This window comes from Centropristis striata, chromosome 10 (assembly GCF_030273125.1).
Source record: "Centropristis striata isolate RG_2023a ecotype Rhode Island chromosome 10, C.striata_1.0, whole genome shotgun sequence".
In the NCBI taxonomy this organism is placed as follows: Eukaryota; Metazoa; Chordata; class Actinopteri; order Perciformes; family Serranidae; genus Centropristis; species Centropristis striata.
This window is the reverse complement of record NC_081526.1, coordinates 32,159,213-32,165,928: the sequence shown is the minus strand read 5'-3', so window position 1 is coordinate 32,165,928 and position 6,716 is coordinate 32,159,213. Positions and strand designations below refer to the sequence as shown.

Below are 6,716 nucleotides of genomic sequence, written 5' to 3'. Positions count from 1 at the left end.
AACTTAATATAAGTAATAGAGAGCAAATTAAATAACATATTTTTGTTTTTCCAACCTTAAAGTTAGCATCTCCATGGGGTCTATTGAGAATTTTTGCATTGGATTTTTCGATAATGGCAGAAAATTAGCTGTGGCAAACATACATTTCTGATGCTTACATGTTTTGTTCAGCAGGATAATCTTCATAAATGAACACCACTAAGTTTGAAGCATAAATGCAGCTGATGAAAGTAAAAAGCTAACGTTAGTGAACTACACCACTGCCTCATGACTTGAACGTCACTACTGTTTTGATTAAGACAGTCTCCAACAAGCTATCCAGCTGTTTTGACAAGCTAACGAATCTGTAGCCTAATACATTTTTATTTACATCATTTTACAATCTACAAGAACACGACGAGAGGCTGTGAGGCAGACTAGTGAGAGAGTTCCCATTCGTGTCCGGTGTGATGACGTTTAATATCCCTGAGAACCACTGTAGTGTCATTTAGCCACTTGTTAGCAACCGCCTTTTTAAGAACACGGAAAAACTCCAAAATTCACAAGTGGGGGTATTCACAAACATATTTTATGCTGTACAACAAAACGCGAACATCTCTCCAGCTTGTGTTAACCACAAACCTTATTTCAGGCATCTAACCAAAAACCCATTCAAAATCTTCATAGAGTTTAAGAGGTTAGATCCCAGGGCGCTAAAATGCTAACTTACTTCCGGGTTTAAAAACTCATTCCTGTAGCGCACTATTAAATGGGAACGTTTCATGGTAGTATCATATATAAATAATAGGTGTAGTCACCGTGATGTCACCCATTAGTTTGTGGCCCGTTGGAAGCATCGAGTTCAGTGTTACACTCGTCGCCATCTTGCGTCGCCATCTTGATTCCGATACGGGGAGCAGACCATATTTGGACTGTGGAGGAGCGAGAGGGATCTGATCACTGACTACAGCCTCTCTACATCTCAACCTGACGGAGAGAAGCTGCTGCTAATTCATGTTAGCATTAACTGGAGCATTAACTGTGATGTTAGTTTTGGCTAGCAAAAAAACAAAAACAAAATGTACATTACTTACCTAGAAAAAATGAACAGCGACTCCTTTGAGTGTCTGTTAGTCCAACCAAACGCTGAACAAGACATTTTTACTGAACAATATGTTCAAATAAACTGTCATTAAGTGAAAATACAGTGAAATGGTCAAAGTTATGAGACCAAACTGGTAAATGTCCTTTTTTATATCTATATAACGTTTTATATAACTTTATTGACACGTTTTCCGTGGATACGCATTGTTCTGCTTCTGTCCTGATGACGGCTCGCCTTGTTAGTCACCTGTCAATCAAAGGTAGCCACGCCCCGAATCATACGATTCTTAATCTTCTATTTTCTTCTAAATGGGGCCATTATTTGAACTATTAACATCAAATTGTCTTGAAGAAGATGTTTTACTAGCAATTGAGACAATAGTGTTAAAAAATTATCAAAGGTAAAAAATCAAGTGAGAAGTTTTCTCATTTTGCACTGAAATGAATGGACAGAATTTTTTTGCAGCCAAACTTAGCACCCCCTGCTGGAATTTCCGGTAGATTGCAGGCTTAAGGCATTTCCTGGTTTTCCTCCATGCCCAGACACGGAGATTGCTGCCTGGGTGATTTATGAAGTAATCAAAAGAAAGACAGACTTCCCTCTGTAAAAAAAAACAAGTATTTTGAACCCGGTTTTGTTCAGATTTATGTCCTGGAAATTTCTGCAAATTAGCACACATTTAATAAAAAAAAAAAAAAGAAATACTTGAAATACCACAAAGTGGGGAAGTTTCATGGTGATATCTTCATCACACCCACTCCAATATATTTGTCACAATGCACAAAAATGTGGTACAATGGGATGGTGCCATTCCATTGTTTAGCCAAAACCTAACAATTCCTTAACCACAGTGTTGTTACGCCATAAAACATAATTATTCTTTAAGAAGTACATTGCCTGTCACTGTGGGTTTTTCTGGGAGCATTGGGCCATCAGACCCATAGACCAGACCAATGGGATGTTGGTACAATGGCCGGGCCTTTTATTGGATCACCTAGTGAAGTAAAGATTTATTACACAAATGAAATCAGCTCTTCATTAGCTGCATGCATAGACACTCACAAGGCTAAAATATTGAAGGTAAGAATCAGTGTGTGCATCTCCACAGAGGGATGTCTGGTCATTTTTATTCCCTCATAGATTCCAGGAAGTGACAGAATGGGACTTTTTCTTTTCGGGGTGCCACCAAAGTCTTTCCCTGGGGAGCTCAAGACTTTGACCAACTCCAGATGTGGGTGACTGAAGCAGGGCATGAAAGGGTGGAGGGCCCAGCAGTTCCTGTGCAGCGAGTAGATCAAGGCTGCTGTAAAGGTTGTTGTGGTGTGTGTGTGTGTGTGTGTGTGTGTGTGTGTGTGTGTGCGAACATGCAGAAGGGAGGGCACAGACTCTGACTTCGGGGAGGAGGAAACATGTGTAGAAGATTTGATTTGTGAGGCAGTGAACATGACAATTACTATTTGCCTTCAAAGAAACTGACAACTGCACTTAGGACTTCAAAGCATTTATGCCCCTTTTATTACATAATTAGGCCAACAACATTGGATGGCTACATCTGACATCAACTCACGCACCTCAGTCCATCCTAAACCCAGTCAAACCATCTCAACCTCAGACCTCAATGTTTTGCTCAAAGGTTGTGCACTCTTCCTCTCTGCAGTTCTGTAAGTACACTAATATGATCAGATAAATAATAATTATTGTAAAATCTCAAATAATATCTTAAGAGTTGCTTTCACTTGCTTGTGCATTGATTTGCCTGTGGCTCATATCATTAAATGTGACTTTTAGAAACAATGATGGGGCATTTAGAGACATAAGCGTACAAATGGCATGCAGATGTTTACACTGCATAATTGGGATCTTTGCAAATCACTGCTTGTGCTCTTGTATAATACTATCTCTTAAAGAGGTAATGGTGGTTCTTTTCATCACCGGGATGGAGATGAAAGGAGATTTAAAAGAATGTACAGCGCTCGGGAGTAAATCACATAACTTAGTGGTGGAATCCTCCGATGCCGGTGGTAGTAGACGGCAGACAAGTGTCTGCTAGTTTCATCCAAGCCCTTTCATCAAAGATGGACTTAGACCCGGAATCCCAAATGGAGGGTTCTTCGACGCGGATCGGATGTGACTGTGAGAACCACAACTGCAAGTTAAGTAAACCAACTTTGAGATTAAGATTTGACATCCTACAAACATAAAAGGAGGATTTTAAGTCACTGCTGTAATGCTCCTGTTCTGACTGCCATGCATTGCAGTATCTCACACAAGTATCTCACTCAGTTTGTAGTCCTCTATTTCACCAGTGGACTGGTAAGACATTCCTCCTGATAGAATCTGTATTCCTGATAAACATAATTATCAAGAAGTAAACAGAAAATAAACATGTCACAAGACATTTGGGCAATTAAAACCAGCAATTGTCTAGTTCTGGCTGTCAGTTTTATTAACTAGTGTGAAGAAGTCTTTTTTTCTCTAACCCTACCCAAGTGTTTTTTGTGCCTCAACCTAACCATTCCTTAACCACGGCTTTGTAACGTAATTATTTTTAAGGAGCACATTCACTGGACTCCAGCATGTTTTTTTTTCTGACTTCTGAGCAGCCAGGTTGCTATACGTTTGCGTTGGACCAAAAGGATGTCGAACAGTGAGCAGTTCCCTATTGTTCTTGCTACCTTCCAATTTGTTTTATCAATGTCACCGTGCTCTCAGATCTCTGATTCATTTGGTAGGCAAAACACCATGTAAACAGATACCCATTTTCCACCCACATGGAAAGTGTTCCCTTCTACTTCGCAAACAAATATTTTAACCATTTTATATTTTAACCATAAACAAGTTGGTGTGAAACCTGAAAAATCTTTTTAATGATATACTGATGACACATCCTAGAGTACAATGATTAAGCTTAGAACGGGTGGAAATTATGGATGTTTAAAGAGAACTGTATACATTGTTCAAGGTAGGGTCCTGTTCATCTCTATGAAAGTTGCTCAGTGGCATATGAATGAATGAATTTAACTTCCATGCATAAAAATACCTGGATATTTCATGAATCTACCACACTGTGGGGACCATACAGCAAATGCAACTAGTGGCTACTTCCTGTTAGGGAACCCTAACCCTTCTTCTAGATACATCTCTTCTTCAAGTTGTGATTGCGGAACGAGGGTTTTGACATTTAAAAAAATGTATCAGATGATTTAAAGACATCTCTTTCCCCATGGAAGTATATAGGACAAAGACCTTTTTGGCCCCATGGCATCATTTTGACGGACCCGATGATTATTCTTTCCCCATTTGGACACTACAATGGATGTGATAGACATAAGGTTGTAATTCCATCATTTGTCACTACAAAACAAATCAGCTTCAAGGCCCAACGCTCATCCTGGGGGCTTTGTGAAAACACGGGCTGGTTCGTTAGACAGCACAAAGGTTCCAGGAATCCTGAATGGAACCGATTCAAGAATTAGAGCTAATTTGGTGGAAAGGGGTGTGAGAGAAGCGATAATCAGAGCTCCTACCCAAGTTGTAATAAAGTTTTAGTATTTCCTTGAGACTGATTTTTTATTCCTATCGTGCCATGGATCTAGATAAACATATTTTAGCTTCAAGACATTAAGTTATTCTTATATTCTTGACCCCTTTGTACATTGCAGGTGCATAACCACATCTGTACAGATTCCCAACATTCTCAATTGGACTCTACCTCCAGGCCTCTGTTAAAAAGCAATTTTTTTGAATAGATGTTTTTTTTTAATCACTCTATGAAGCAGAAACATAAAACTTGGCTCCTTTGTCCAAATTAACAGATAAATGTCTGCTGTTATACTTCCTGCTAACATTGGAGCACCATGTCATTTTAACAAAGATAAAACAACAATTATTTTGTTAACATTCAACAAGTACAGCTTCCGTGAGTCTTAGACGCAGACCCACCATCAACATATCAAGGGAAGTTGTTGAATGCTAACAAAAGAAATACTAGCCTGAAAGTAGGGCAGATCTTCGGCACTCCAGGCCAATACACGCACATGTGCTTTTGCACATACACATACACACACAGACACAATCACGGAAGCACACACATACTCCCCCCCCACTCTTATTCCCACTGCTAAACTACCCTCCTCAGCCCATTGTGCCTGATGTATCAAACCCAAAACAAAAGACACTTGTTTTGATTTGTTTTCAGAAAAGGCCAGCTTCAAACTACCATTAAATGTGCTGAACAACCCTAGGACGCCCATGATCTATGTGTGACACCAAGCCAAGCTGTCAAATTTTTAAAGCAAACTTGCTGCCAAAAAACTCAGCATTAATAAGACAAAATAAAAAGAAATCAGAGGGGAAAAAAAGAGTGTCACAAAAAGTGAACAAAGCTGTAAAGCTGTAGTTGAAAGAGGGTTTCTGGGACTGGTGCTCAGCTAACTGGCACCCTGGCACATGTATAAGGTTACAAGGCCAGAGCGAGTCAGGAGTGGTCTCATATGATACACTTCTGGCCAGAACTTCAAAGAAGTCTTTCTTTACACCCAAGTCTTGAATCATTTGATCGGAAATCAATGGTGACTTTTGTTTGTGAACTTTTGAAAGTCCTACGTGAAATGTACTCAGACTGTTTAACATATTTTACATATGTTCTAACTATTGCCTGTACTATCATACATCCAGTGGTGGAAGAAGTATTCACATCCCTTACTTCAGTAAAAGTACTAATACTACACTGTGACATTACTTCACTTAAAGTATCAAAAGTAAAAGTACTCGTTATGCAGAATGAACCCACTCAGATTGTTTTATATATTGTAATTATAATATAAGATTTGTATTGATGCTTTTAGGTAAGCAGTGTTTTAATTTAGTTAAGACAGGGCTTATTTACCTACTTAATATACTGTTATAAGATTACATTTAAAAAATGTCTAAACTTTTCACAAAAATCACAAACTGAAAATTAACTAATACTGGCAGCTAAATGTAGTGAAGTAAAAAGTAGAGTAGTTGCCTCAAAATGTAGTGGAGTAGAAGTATAAAGTAAAATGGAAATACTCGAGTAAAGTGCACATACCTCAAAATTGTACAGTACTTGAATAAATGTACTTAGTTACTTTCCACCACTGCATACATCTCAATTAGTCAATGCTTATTCTATCATAACTAATTATTTATATATTGACAGAGACTGATTAAGACAATTTACACACATTTTTATTAGACTGCATAAATACAGTGCACACATACTTTATGAACATTTAAAGAGGTTTGGATCAGTAGGCTACCTCCCTAATTGAGACAAATCCACACCGTTTGTTCTATGCAAACATTCCTTCCATCACCTGAAAACATTTTATATCGTGGTGAGTATCTTTGGTTTGCCAGTGTGTAGGTTTATTGTTGGTGTTGTTTCCTCGCAACAAACCTACATGTGACTTCTAGAATGTATCTCTGCCAGCTCAGCAGGGAAATACTGTCCATGGAAACACTGAGGGAGTCTGGCACTAAAAAGACCTTACATTGGGAACATATCCTCATGATTTGGGTAACTCAAGACTACTGAAGCCTCATATTAGCTTCAACTGAACTTTAGAATACATTTTTGCTAAAGACTACAACTTTAAATAGTCTT

At 38.5% G+C, this 6,716-nt stretch overlaps 1 protein-coding gene across 1 annotated transcript in view; it reads right to left on the bottom strand.

Moving 5' to 3' along the window:
• igfbp2b (insulin-like growth factor binding protein 2b) overlaps nucleotides 1-6,716 on the bottom strand; it is a 151,078-nt gene that overhangs the window by 116,733 nt on the left and 27,629 nt on the right. The gene's annotated exons all lie outside the window — the stretch shown is intronic.